Source organism: Camelina sativa, chromosome 14 (genome assembly GCF_000633955.1).
Source record: "Camelina sativa cultivar DH55 chromosome 14, Cs, whole genome shotgun sequence".
In the NCBI taxonomy this organism is placed as follows: domain Eukaryota; kingdom Viridiplantae; phylum Streptophyta; class Magnoliopsida; order Brassicales; family Brassicaceae; genus Camelina; species Camelina sativa.
Genome location: NC_025698.1, coordinates 27,524,059 through 27,538,928, shown reverse-complemented (window position 1 = coordinate 27,538,928; position 14,870 = coordinate 27,524,059). Strand labels below are relative to the sequence as shown.

The window sequence follows — 14,870 nt, the reverse complement described above, 5'->3', positions numbered from 1 at the left end:
CTATGTATGTACTCTTGGTTGTATCAGGTTTACTCATTGCTTCTGGATCATCTTTCTTGTGTTGTATAACCAGTAACAACACCAATATATCTTCAATCTCTCCCTTTGTTACTGAGTTATAGAACTTAAGCTTTCTCCATTCTTGCACTTAATGATCTTCAAGCTTTCATGTTGTAACTGAGACTTTGGCATCTTCATTACCTTGAGAGGATTCTGTCATTTTGATCTTCTCTCTTCTGTTTCAAAGGTTGCTCCTTTACGCCTTGTTGTCAGTCTTACAATTTTGTCAACACAATGTATCTTCAATCTCTCCCTTGTTGACTGAGTTGTAGGACTGACAAACGTTGATGATCTGCAACCTCTACATATCATGTTCTTGTTTCTAATGGCACATCTGTTTAAAACAACTTCAATCTCGGTCAATACACCAATCAATCTCTCCCTTGTTGACTGAGTTGAAGGACTCTAGCTCTCCCTTAATCATAACCCATCAAGTTCCTGATTTTTACCTGATCACATCTTCAGTGAATATCAAACGCCTCCAAGTGTTGCCTGCAACCACGACATAGCATAGCAACAACAGCAACTAGCATATGGGAGTAAATCAGAGAGTCTCCCTTTAAAGCTCAGTTTGATATTCCACTTCATACAATGAAACAAACTCATCATCATCAAACCTTGGATTTTGAATGTAATGTCATCTTCTGCATTTATGAAACACCTTCAAGTTGTGACAGCAGAAATGACACAAGCATAGCAGCCCCAACAACTAGCAAATGGGAGTCAGTACAAGAACTCTCCCTTTTTAGCGCAGTTTGATACTCAAGCAATCAATGGCACTAACTCATCCTGCTTGAGTGCATAACTAAGGTAAAAAGTAACATATCAAGAGCATAGTCCAATAAGGAACTCATTAAGCAAATATTGATCCTCCTCTTGCTTTGATGTCAAGAGTCTACTCAGACTTGCCTGAACACTGCGGAAACTTCACACATACCAAAATCATAAAACCAGAACACGACATCAGCCATCAAACCATTGACAATGATTACTTAGTTACAATGACACAGATGAGAGTAGCTCAGAACTAGTTAACCCATCTTCAGAAATGTACTGTTGTCGCCAATAGGAACAAGATCAAAGCCTGCCGTATGCACATGACAACTAATTTCTGAAGACAAAAACACAAACCAGTACTGAGCCAAGAACACTTCCTTGAGAACACAACTGTCGAACATCTTAAACTTCTCTTTGAACCTCATGAATCTTAACTTGATCAGAGCCTCATTAGCACTAGCAAGCATTGTGCTTCATTTCAAAGTGCAGCCTTGAACAATGGAAACCAGAACTGATCAGAAGAAATAACATGATCATCAAAATAATACTTTTGTAGTCGCAGCGGAAACATAGACAATTCTCTCGAACCATGATGATCTTGTGAAATGTAGCACTGACTGAATAGCCTCAACTTCCGTGTTTGCTTCTGCAGACTAGCTTGTTCAAGTAGTATTAATCGAACACTGTTTTTCATCCTTGCAAATATAGGCTTCAAGACGCTCTTCTTTACTAAGTCAGATCAAAGATCCATATATTGTACTTCATGAAGTTGAGGTATCTTCCATATCAACCAGTTGCAATACAGATCCCACCCATGCTTTTCTTGAAGCTCCTCCTGAACCTCAAGCAATATACAAAACCAGAGATTGGGTACAAAACCACACGCACACAACAGTTGCTTGCAACACCGAACAAGACATCATGACCATAATATCAACTAGGTGTGCACACCGACTTTAACCAGAAAACTATACTTCAGCTTAAGAGCAACGTTGAGATAAATCCAAATGAACATACCTTGAGGCAACCTTTGAACAACATCTTTTGAGCCCAACTGTGAATCAGTGAATAAGACAGATGATTGCAGCTTCTGTAGCAGTTGTTGTTTCAGTATTTGGAACGTCTTTCTTCAAACACACATAAGAAGGACCTCATATAAAATCCTCATATTTTTAAAACCTAGAGCAGCAACAACTTCTTGAATTTCAAAAGCGATGTCCCAACTTTCACTGACAAGACACTTCAGCTTCCTAGGTTACAACTTAAACGGTGTTACTCAAACCTGAGTATTCTACCTCAAATTGATCCCGACCAACATCTCCTTGCAGATGTCACTTAAGCTAACCTTGCAGAACTGAATCGGAGTTACATAACTCTGAGTATTCTACCTCAGATTGATCCCGACCATCTTATACTACTAGTGAAAGTGAATCCTTCTCTTGAAATTTAATAATCCAGCGCTCTTATTCTTCTCTTCCAACATCCAGAGGTCTTCTTGAATATTCTGCAATAACCAACTTAACAGTGTGAACCAATCCAGGGCACAACTGAGAGCAAAACCATTAACAGCTGTTAGGAGCTTCAAGGACATTTCCTCACTAAAACCTCCAAGAACCACCAATATTTTCGACAAACAAAATATTTTCGGGTTCACATCTCCACAAAAGACACTTCTCTCGCGACACTAACTCCCAGCAGAGATTAATTTCTTTACAATCATTTTGCATCACAAAGAAAATTTCACTTTCATCACCACAACTTCAGATAAGTCTTCATTCCACACTTCTACACAATCAACTTTCTTTTACTCACAGTTGAGTCTTGATACCTAGTTGATTGTGATTTCCTGACCTAGGAAACATTAAGAACTTCTATCTCTTTTTCCAAACATGAGGTCTTGAATTGAGCTTCTTCTCCTGCCTTGATGCAGAGCATAAACGAAATAAAAAAAAAACAGCCCAGAAAATTCCAAAATGTTGTGGGATGATCAAGCATAGCAATATGAAGCCACAAGAGAGAGCGGATCACAATTTGGGTTTACAGAGGAACCTTTAAATCATTGGAAAGATCTTGCTTTCAAGATTCTAGAACATCTTTCAATGCACAAATCTGAGGTATACAGTGAAGTCAAACACAGAGGCAAACTCAGACAAGAACCCAGCTTCATGAGCCTGCAACTCTATCAAACTCATAACTTCTTCATATCTTCTTCTTTTAACATTATGAGTTTGTTTTTCTCCCCCATGTTGATTATGTGTTTCAACCAAGAACTGTTCCATAGGAAACACACAATCAACATAGACTCATCTGTTTGCAGACTTCAAAGACCTTGATATATCTATCATAAAAACTTCTTCACTATTTCTTGATCCACGACACAAACGAAGCAGCAACTTAACCCAGAAACTTTTGCAACTTGGTGACAAGATCAACATCAGAGATACAAAGCCACATGTGAAAGCAGATCATGGTTTGGGGTTACGGTTTGGAAGTTATGACCAAATCCCCAAAACATATCCAGAAGATAACTCTGCAAACAACCAACTTAAAAAGCAGATTCCAATAATATCACAGAAAATCAGAAAGAGATCTTTATGTCCTTCAGAAGATCTCATTTCCAATTTTTCAAAACATCTGCCAGCACTAGAAACCAAGATCTGGAGTCAAAGTAAAATGTAGAAGAAGAACACATACCAGAGACACAACAATTTCCTTGATGTATGAAATTATAACACGACTGCAGATTTCAGTATCTGAAAAAATATTTCATTTGATCTCTTCTCAAAAGCCAGCAACATTCATAAGACCCATAATCCAAATGATTATCCTTTGATGATACTTCCCTTTCTTGTGATCTCAACCAATCAATATGACCTCAAGTCTTCTTCTTTAGCTAGGAGCATCTTTGATAGGCTGAGACAAACCTCTACAACACAACTCATGCACTTCAGCCCCACCCTGATCACTTGTTCACCATATTGTTTCTATCTCCATCAGATCGCAACACTCCACATGCTTCTTCAAGAATACATAAAGGCTCAAACTGAACCCAAACAAGTGGTTGACGTCGAACTCCACAGTCACCTGCAGCTTTGACCTATCTTCTCCATTTTCTGTAATGGGCTTAGATATAATAGCACACTAGGCCTTTGCACAGTTACCCGAAACCCAACATAACATAAGACCACACAAGATCAATTCTTCATCTTTCTCAAGAGGCATCAGCGAGAACCTTCAGTATTAGTGATTGCAAAGAACCAATCAAACAACCAATGAATCCTCAGCGGCGGAGAGATGAACATCTTCTTCTCTTACTCAAAATCAGATATAAACCACACCACTTCGTCTCTCTCTTTACTGTTAGAGACACATAACAAGGACTCAGTCCAGATCTGGGTTATCAACTATGAGCATCCGGTTACATCTTCTTAGCCTCCAACTCTCTGTAGATTCAGCTTCTTGTGTCAATGCAGAGACCACGGAGAATCTCTGAGCATCAACAAGTCCTTTATTAATTTCATGGCAAAAGCAGATCCACACGTGGTAAAAACCTTCACATGTTCAACACCTTAAAACAACTCCTAGTGGGCTTTTATTGGGCCTGATTTACGAATTTAGATGAAGGCCGACCAATAACACAAAATACCATGTGAGAAGACCTTTCTCCTTTCTTCGACTTCAATTTCTCATGACATCAGAACCAAGACATCTTGAAGACGACACTGAAAATCCCGATGAACTATACAAACATATTCCGGTGAGTTTGAAAACAGATCCACCATTGTCATCTTTATCTCATTCTCTTTGTTCTTCATTTTCACCAACCTGGAAAGAACCCATCACTTGATTTTCTCCAAATAAGTTCATAGCTCTTCTTCCTCATCTAGACACATCTCAAGATCTAACTTGTTAGAGACAGTGTAATCTCAAGTCGGTTTCCTGCTCTGATACCAATTGAAATAATGAGATGCGTGCTAGATCTACAGACTTGTATGACAGATATGTATTTGCGATGCTTTATAGAGAGATAAAAGGATAGTGAAGAGATGACACAAGAGATTTGTTAACGGGATTCCAGAATCATTCACTAGAACAAGAACGCAAAAGTCACATTTTCTAATGGTATCTAGCACACACTTGTGCCTACCACTCTTATCTACATGAACTAAAGGAACCACCACTCTTTGTCTTTTCCGATGAGTGTGAACCTCTACAAAAACCACCAACAGATTCTCTACCTTGTTGGTGGGACAACACCACACACAACATGTGTGCTTCTCTCAATTTAGGTCTAAGGTGCGTGTCCTTCTTCTTATCACCACCTCTTCCTTTTATACCTCTTAGAGATTTCTACAAATCCTATGTTCCACAAGCTTCTTCCTCTTGTCTTTTGGGTAAAAGCTTGTTCTCTTTTTGTCAACTTGACCCATGTCTTTGTACTGTTGCACCTAACACACGCATGCCTTTCCTCTGACACAACCGCTCCACTAGTTGCTGCAACTTGAAGCTTTTCCGCTATGTTGCATTATACAGCCACTACACATTGTCTACTTTGTTTTCTTCTCTGTTGTGCTACACGACCTCTAAACATTGTCTGCTCTGTTTCCAGCTCTGTTGTACCTCAGGTTCACTCAACTGCTAGATAACTTTGCTCTGTTATAGTTGCTCATTTCTTTCTGTTCTGATGCGCTTTCAGGTTCCTCAGCTGATTATGGATATCTTGGCTGAGTTCTCACTTCTTGGATCTTCACACTAAGAATCCAAGGTTCAGCATGTCACTTCATTCCATGTGTCTTCACATTGAGTTGTCTCGGCTGTGGTAGATTCTCTGATGCTCTATCTGAGGAATCATTGCGCCTGTGTCTGTAGCTGGTTACACATGCTCCAGCTTGTTCAGTGCTTATGTGTCTGAACATGAGTTTGTATCAGACTTGTTCACTACAACGTTCACTGAATCTATGTATGTACTCTTGGTTGTATCAGGTTTACTCATTGCTTCTTGATCATCTTTCTTGTGTTGTATAACCAGTAACAACACCAATATATCTTTTTTTGCCTTTAGGTGATTATCCAATTTTTGTAGCGAGCCTATCGTTCATGTATTCGTGTATCAATGGCCTCACTACTATATACAATGAACAACTTCAGGACCATGTCATGCGTTGTAAGACATGTTTATCTTGTATCATGACAAGATTCACATCGAGTGACATGATTTATTATCTTGCAATATAATTTATAGCCCATGTTCATGACATGCGTTCTCAGTTTTAGTAGAGAAAATCTTGAAGATTTTTGCACCAAGTGTCTCACCATAAGATTCTTGTTATCGAGTGTTTCTGTTATCAAGTTTTTTCATCTAGTGATTTCTCACATAAATTTTGCTAGCGCCTGCTTCCTCAATTGGTTAGCAGCGACTATCATATTAAAATGATGAAACATTAGTGTTTGGGGAAAAGTAATTGATTCGTTTAGAGACTAAAAAAACAGGAAATAGATGTTGAATAGTCGTTTTTATTAATCAAGGTATCGAGCTCAAATACAAAAATTCAACGCACAACGAATCAATGAATCCTAGCCGTGTTCTGGAATTGAATTGTGTGTCTTGTGCTTTAGATCTCTTGCTTTGCTCTCGATTTCGGCCGTATTGTGTAGAAGTGGCTCTCTTTTTATAGAAAAATCTCTTAAACCCTAATCTTCATGGGATTTAGACCCTAATAACCACCTCTTCATGAGATAAAATCGTTCTGAATATTTTTTTCACGAGATTGAGTCAAATATCTTCTTGATAATGTCGTAACAAATCAGAATCGGTCCCAAAATCCCGTTACAACCAATATTGGCTCGATATTTGTTGTTACGGCCCTTATTGGCTCAATATTTGTCATTACAATCTGTAATGGCTCGACACTTGCTGTTATGGCCCAGATCGATGTAATCTTTTAAAGAATATATAGTTCTTCATATATATGGAATTATCATATTTATAATAAAATTTTTATCTATTATAATTTATATGGTTAAAATTATGCCCAAGTTAAAAACGTTAATAACAACAACAAATAAATCCACTTTTTGTATTATTATTATTATTGTTATTAAGTATTTAAGTTTTTAAGTTTTTAAGGTTTTTAGAGTTTATGTTTCCAATAAGGCATCAACTTTACAATTTAGCATTCCCAAAGATGCATCATGATTCCGGTTGCCCCTCTCTTGAGTAGATCAAGTTTCTTAATTGGTAAACAAGTTACGACTATACAATTGTGCTTCGGAATTACAACGAACGCTTACGTTCATGTTATAGATAGAGAAAAAATCGACAATTATTAGGCAACATAGTGACAAACACATGGACTAGGTTTCCATCTTTTGTGCTAATTACAATGCTATTTCTCTGTAACCAAAACTATATCTTAATGCAAAAATTTATACTATTTGTATTCCTAGCTAGCAAGAAAAGAATTGAGCAAATAGAAGTTGTATCATACTATAACCAAAAACGAGATATACACATGTAACAAAACCCTATAGCGTATATATATATATATATATATAAATACATACGTAAAAAGGACAATGCCTCAAAATATAATTACTGGTAAGACGAAGACAACTAAAATAACTTCTTGTATTAATTTATTTGCTGGTATATAATAATACTAAATATGAGTAGAAGATTGCGTTGGTTCAGGTGTTTCACATGATGGAGCATCCTTGAGCGTTCGTGTATTCGTGGCAACATTGTCGTCCACCTCCCCAGTTCTCGTAAACGGGCCTTCCGTAACATTGGTACTGTTGGGCCTCGTAATACGGCCCACAATGATACGGCTGCCACACCGGTGGCATCGGNCGGTGGCATCGGCTGAGGTGCTGGAGTCGGTGCCAGAGCCTGAACAGGAGCAGGAGCCGGAGCCTGAACAGGAGCTGGTGCTGGAGCCTCTTTGGGCTTCTGAGGGGGCTGAGGCTGGGGTTGAGGCGGTTTGGGTGGCTCAAGGATCACGATGGACTTGATAGAACCGTCTCCTTTGGAGCAGAGTTTGTTCATTAGCCTCTCAGGATCGTAACAAACCACTTTGATGAGGATCGTGTTCGACTTCTCATCAAACATTTCGTCTGTTATTTCTATATTTATGGCAAAACAACACATACCACAAAAACCGTATCCATTTATCAAGATTCAAGACTTTTGTCAACCCTCAGTGATTTAAATTGAGCAGAAAATAAAATCAATGAGAGAAGAAACTCACGAGGGAATTTGCGGATAGCTTTCTTAGCCTTTTTGTAGCATTTGGGACAGTTTAGATCCACTTTTAACTTCATCATCACCACCATCTGTTCGTAAATCATATAATTTGATCATTATTACTTTAATTAGTAACCGTATCAGCTATAAAAAGTATTATAGGGTAATTAACAGTTACTAAAGAGAATAAGATCTGATTATAAGAAGTAATTCGAATATTCAGATCCAGAAATGTACCTTGTCCGCCATAGCTTTGGGGAGTCTTGAGTCACCTAACCTTACAAGTACAAGAACACAAGGTTTTTTTTTTTAATGTGTATTTTGTTGCATGATTCACTATATATAGAAAGTGATATAAAGAGAGACTCAAAAAATAAAGAAATAAATAAATAAAGTTATATCAAAATTATCTAATTTTGTATCTAAAGGTGACGTGTATGATACACGGTTTATCAACATAATTTCGAAGTTTCTAAAAGTGACACCGACATCGCGTACGTACACGACTGAGAATTACCAAAATGGGCTCACATTATTCAGTGCACGTACACGACCAGAGTTCAAGTGCTTGAAGTGGTCCAAATTTCTCTAATAATTTGATTGATCATTCTTCTGTGGTGCGAAATAGTGAGCCGACATAGATGAAATGGTTGTAAAAGGACCTTCTGAATTTGATGTTTCCAATTCCATTTAAGATGTTGGATATGACTTGATTTGGATTGGCCTATTATTTTAGGTCCAAATCAGATTAGGGTTAACTAAGGTTTTATCTTTTTATATATACTCTTGTTAACCTAGCTTCCATGTATTCTGAAATATCTGTACTTTCTCCAGTAATATAATCTGTCTCTTTGCCCGTGGACGTAGCCAACAGAAAGTGTTGGTGAACCACGTTAAAATCTGTGTCTTGTTCTTTACGTTTCTATTATTTTGTTCACATCTATTATAACAAACTGGTATCAGAGCACAAGGTTTATTTCTTTCTGCGTTCTTTGTGCGAATTTTGTGCAGTTTCAGATCCGTGCAAATCTCGGGCCGTTTCAGATCCGTACGAAATTCGTGTCAGTGCACAAGTCTCGTTTTCTACGTTAGTGCGTTTTTCGGGTTGAATAAGTTTCGTGCAAATCTAGTGCCGAATCTGGTTCTGTGACAAAAATCCGTGCAAAAGGGTCGTGCAAAATCCGTGCAGAAGAAGGTTCGTGCAAATTCAGGTTCTGGAAATTTTATGTGTTTTAATTTGGTGAGAAGATGTCTGCAGTGAATGTAAAGATTGACAAGTTTTCTGGGAGAAATAGTTTCAGTCTCTTGCAGATAAAGATGAAAGCTCTGTTAAAGCAACAAGGCTTGTGGGCACCCTTGTCGAAGGACAAGAAAGGCGATGTTGGTGAGATAGCCGAAATTGAAGAGATGACACATTCCACGATTCTGTTGTGTCTTGAAGATGAGATCATCATTGAGGTTTCAGGTGAAACCACTGCTGCCAATCTGTGGGATAAGTTAGAGATTTTGTATATGACAAAATCTTTGCATAAGAAATTGCTTCTGAAACGACGTCTGTTTGCATTGAGGATGCGAGAAGGTACGCCACTCAAAGATCGTTTGGATCAGTTGAACTCAGTATTACTTGACCTACGGAATATTGATGTTAAGGTGGAGGATGAAGATGCTGCTTTGCTTCTGTTGGTATCTTTACCACTATCATACGAGAACTTTGTGGAATCGTTTATAGTGAACAAAGATACAGTTACTTTGGAACAAGTCAGATCAGCTCTTCACAGCAGGGTGTTGCGTCATCAGGCGGCTGATACAGTTACAGATGATCAAGCTTCTGGGTTATTAGCCAGTGGCAGCAGTGGGCTGGGATACAGTAAGAATAACATAAACAGAAAGATGTTTTCAAAGGGTCCTAAGCCAAATGACATTTATAACTACTGTAAGGAGAAAGGGCACTGGAAAACAGACTGCTCTAAAAAGAAGCGTTTTGGGTCTGCTGCTGTAGCAGAAAATGATACGAAGTCCGAACAGGATTTTGCTCTAGTTGCTGATGGAAACACTCATCACTCTGATGTGTGGGTTCTAGATACTGGAGCTTCCTATCACATGTGTCCAAGGAGAGAATGGTTCTCAACATACACTCAGGTAGAAAATGGCCGCATCAAGATGGCCAACAGTTCTTCAAGTCAGTTTGTTGGGATTGGTTCGATCAAGATCAGGGCACATGATGGTAGATTATGCACACTGAACGATGTCAGACATGTTCCGTCGATGGAGAAGAATTTGATATCTGTGAGTTTCCTTGATAGCAAGGGTTTTAAGTATTCTGGTGGAGACGGAGTTCTGAGAGTCTGTCAGGGTTCTAATGTGATTCTAAAGGGTAACCTACGTGGTACTTTGTATATCTTACAAGGATCCACAGTTGCAGGTTCAGCAAATGTTGCATCTCCAGAGATTCACAAGGAGGATCTGACAAAGTTATGGCATATGAGGCTTGGTCATATGGGTGAAAGGGGAATGCAAATTCTGTTAAAGGAAGATCTTCTATGTGGTCATGAGGTTAAGAGCATCGGGTTTTGTGAACACTGTGTTCTTGGGAAGCTTCATCCTAGTAAGTTCCCTAAAGCTGTTCATATAACTAAAGGTACTTTGGATTACATCCACTCAGATTGTTGGGGTCCTGCTCGGTTTGAGTCTTTGGGAGGTCACAAATATTTTGTGTCGATGATTGATGATTATTCAAGGAAGACCTGGGTGATCATGTTAAAACATAAAGGTGAAGCTTTCAAAAACTTCAGGGAGTGGAAAACATTGGTTGAAAATCATACATGAAAGAAAATCAAGAGGCTGCGGACGGACAATGGTCTGGAGTTTTGTTCATTAGAGTTCAATCAGTTGTGTAAGGATCAGGGGGTTGCCCAACATCACACAGTCAGGAATACACCACAACAGAATGGTGTTGCTGAACGGATGAATCAGACATTGTTAGAGAGAGCAAGATGTATGCTTTCAAACGCTGGTTTGGAAAAGAGATTCTGGGCTGAAGCAGTAAGTACAGCTTGCTACTTGATCAACCGTGGACCGCACACATGCATCAAGTGCAAGACACCTACAGAGATTTGGTCTGGTAAAAATGCTGACTACTCTAATCTAAAGGTTTTTGGCTGCACAGTTTATTATCATGTTAATGAAGGAAAATTGGAGCCAAGAGCAAGGAAGGGAGTTTTTGTAGGCTACGGAGATGGAGTCAAGGGATATAGGATTTGGTCTCCATCAGAGAACAAAGTGATTTTGAGCAGGAATGTGGTCTTTGATGAAAGTTCTATGCTCAGATGTTCAACAAAGTCTACAAATGCAGTAGAGACTGGTAGTTTTGATAAACAGGTGGAGATGATAGAGGATCAAACCGATGATTTGCAGCAACACAAAGAGAATCAAGAGATACAACCAGAAGCTGTTTTGCAAGAACCTGTAGAATCAGAAAATAAACCACATAGTATCGCTCTGAACCGAACAAGAAGAGTTGGAGTTAGACCACCTCAAAGATACCGTGTTGAGGACACAACAGGGTACTGTTTTGATGATATGGCTGGTTATGCTTTACAGGTTGCAGAAGAAGTGGATACTTACGAGCCATCCACTTATCAGGAAGCTGTTTCCGGAACTGATGCAGAGAAATGGTTTGCTGCAATGGGTGATGAGATGGAATCTCACAACAAAAATCAGACCTGGGATCTGGTCACACCACCACCTGGGAGAAAAATTGTTACTTGTAAGTGGATCTTCAAGATAAAGGAAGGGATATCACCGGTAGAAGGAGTCAAATATAAGGCTCGAGTTGTTGCTAGGAGTTTCAGTCAAAGAGAATGGGTGGACTACAATGAGATTTTTTCACCTGTGGTCAAACACACTTCTATCAGAGCTCTGCTAGCAATTGTAGCCCATCAGGATTTAGAACTTGAGCAACTTGATGTCAAGACGGCTTTTCTTCATGGAGAGCTAGAGGAAGAAATTTACATGACTCAACCAGACGGTTTTCAAGTCCCTGGTAAGGAGAATCATGTTTGTAAGTTGAACAAGTCTCTGTATGGACTCAAGCAGTCTCCCAGACAGTGGTCTAAGAGGTTTGACAGCTATATGATGGAGTTGGACTACATGAGGAAACCATATGACTGTTGTGTCTACATCAGCAAGGTGGGAGATGAATCTTACATCTATCTGGTGCTGTATGTAGACGACATGCTGATAGCTGCCAAACAGATGAGTAATATACAGACGTTGAAAGATCTGCTAAGTGCTGAGTTTGAGATGAAGGATCTAGGCGCAACAAAGAAGATTCTAGGAATGGAAATCCTTAGAGAAAGAAATCAGAAGAAGCTTTTCTTGTCACAGAAAGGCTACATTCAGAAAGTGTTGAACAGGTTTGGTATGTCATCATCAAAGCCTGTTGACACTCCGAGTGCTCATCAGTCGAAAGAGGAAAAAGAGTATATGTCTCGGGTTCCTTATGCTAGTGATGTGGGAAGTTTGATGTATGCAATGGTCTGTACAAGGCCAGATCTTGCACATGCAGTCAGTGTTGTGAGCAGGTTCATGGGACAACCAGGAAAAGAGCATTGGCTGGCTGTGAAGAGGATTTTTAGGTATTTGAAGGGTACATCTGATGTTGTCCTCATATATGGAGGTGAGGCTCCAAGCCTGGTTGCAGGCTATTCTGATTCTGATTATGCAGGAGATGTAGATAGCAGAAGGTCGATGACTGGTTACGTGTTTACCTTGGGTGATTCTGTGATCAGCTGGAAAGCAACTCTGCAGCCAACTGTGACGTTATCAACTACTGAGGCAGAGTGCATGGCTCTGACAGAAGCTAATAAGGAAAGTATATGGCTAAAAGGATTGATCAACGATCTAGGTTTGCATCATGATCAGGCTACAGTGTACTGTGACAGTTTGAGTGCGATTTGTTTAGCCAAGGATCAGGTCCATCATGAAAGGACCAATCATATTGATGTGAGATATCATTTCCTGAGAAAAGAAAAGCGGATTCAAGTGAAGAAAATAGGGACATCTGACAACCCTGCTGATATGTTCACTAAACTGGTTCCTCAGAGCAAGTTTAAACATTGTTTAGACTTGTTGAATATCTCAAGCTGTTAATCGCCCAGGTGGGCGATCAGGCCTCTGATGGGGCATCAGGTCCCTGGAGAGACATTAGACCTCTGATAAGGCATCAGGTCCCTGGAGGGACATCAGACATCTGATAATGTATCAGGTCCATGGAGGGACATCAGGCCTCTGAACATGCATCAGGCTCCTGATGGAGCATCTGGTCCCAATGGGACAATCTGACTCGGCGAAGCATCTGACATCTGATATAGCATTCTGGAAGCATCGGACATCTGATATAGCATTCTGGCTTGACGAAGCACCGGACATCTGATACAGCATTATGGCTTGACGAAGCATCGGACATCTGATACAACATTCTGGCTTGATGCAGCATCAGATATCTGATGAAGCAAAGGAGAACTATGGTATGTTTGTCTGTTACAACTGTCTGGTGGAGAAGTCTGGTACATCTGGCACTGTGATCAGTGCATCCGGTACATCTGTCTGTTTTGGAAGATTCAAGTTAAGGTGGAGATTTGTTGGATATGACTTGAATTGGATTGGACCCATTATTTTAGGCCCAAATCAGATTAAGGTTAACTAGGGTTTTATGTTCCTATATATACTCTTATTAACCTAGCCTCCATATATTCTGAAATATTTGTACTTTCTCCAGTAATATAATCTGTCTCTTTGCCCGTGGACGTAGCCAACAGAATGTATTGGTGAACCACGTTAAATATGTGTCTTGTTCTTTACGTTTTTATTATCTTGCTCACATCTCTTATACCATAAGACTCACTATACCAATCAACTTAAAAAAAAATCTGCAGGGAGTCGTGTATCAAACAAAGAAAAAGAAGAAGAACGACAAGTTGATAATAGTCCAATTTTCTGATCTGACAAAAATGAATGACAAAATTAAAGCGAATCTTATAATTCAGTGGTGAGATTCGTCCTCAGATATTTTAAAGCCCTAATCCTTGATTTTTATACTCGACTTATATTGTCTTAACCTTATATTTCACTGGGGAAGCAATAATTAGTACTCGAAAAGTAAGTAAATCCGATCCAAAGCAAGTGGAGGGAAAAACGTAACTAAAGAACACCAAGCAAACATTGCTTTCAAGATTAATATCATAAAAAAGAAATATGAGAGTTGTTTTATGTGGCAATACTCTAAGTTACATTTTTAAAATGTGAAAAGTGATGATGACAAACATACATATATACACTATACATACTAATTTAGTTGCAAGAAAATTCTAAACACGTGGACTTTTTGATATTTTCTTAGAGTATCACTGTATCAGTAGGTCGACGCAAGTCCAATACAATATTGCCAACAAATACTCAGACAATATATTTTAGTGATCTTGAATTAAACTTATTCTCTATATAGGGCCTGATCAGAGATTATTAACACGTACAACCAAACGTCTTTAAGGTTTCCCAAATAAGATCTCATAAGGATTGAATCGATTGATAAATGAAGCTGAAGTTGTTGTAGTGGACAACATATTATTGAGGAAATTACAACCAGAAATAGTGTTGAAGTTTACTTACAAACATTATGGATAAGCTTTTTTTGTCATCGATTATATATGGATAAGCTTAGATAAGTAAAGTGATGATTTCCTCGTTTGCAATTTTATTTTGATTAGAAGTGTGTGGACAAGAGATCAAC

At 38.9% G+C, this 14,870-nt stretch overlaps 1 pseudogene; it reads right to left on the bottom strand.

The window, feature by feature from the left end:
* Positions 7,300-8,429, bottom strand: LOC104742625 (annotated as a pseudogene).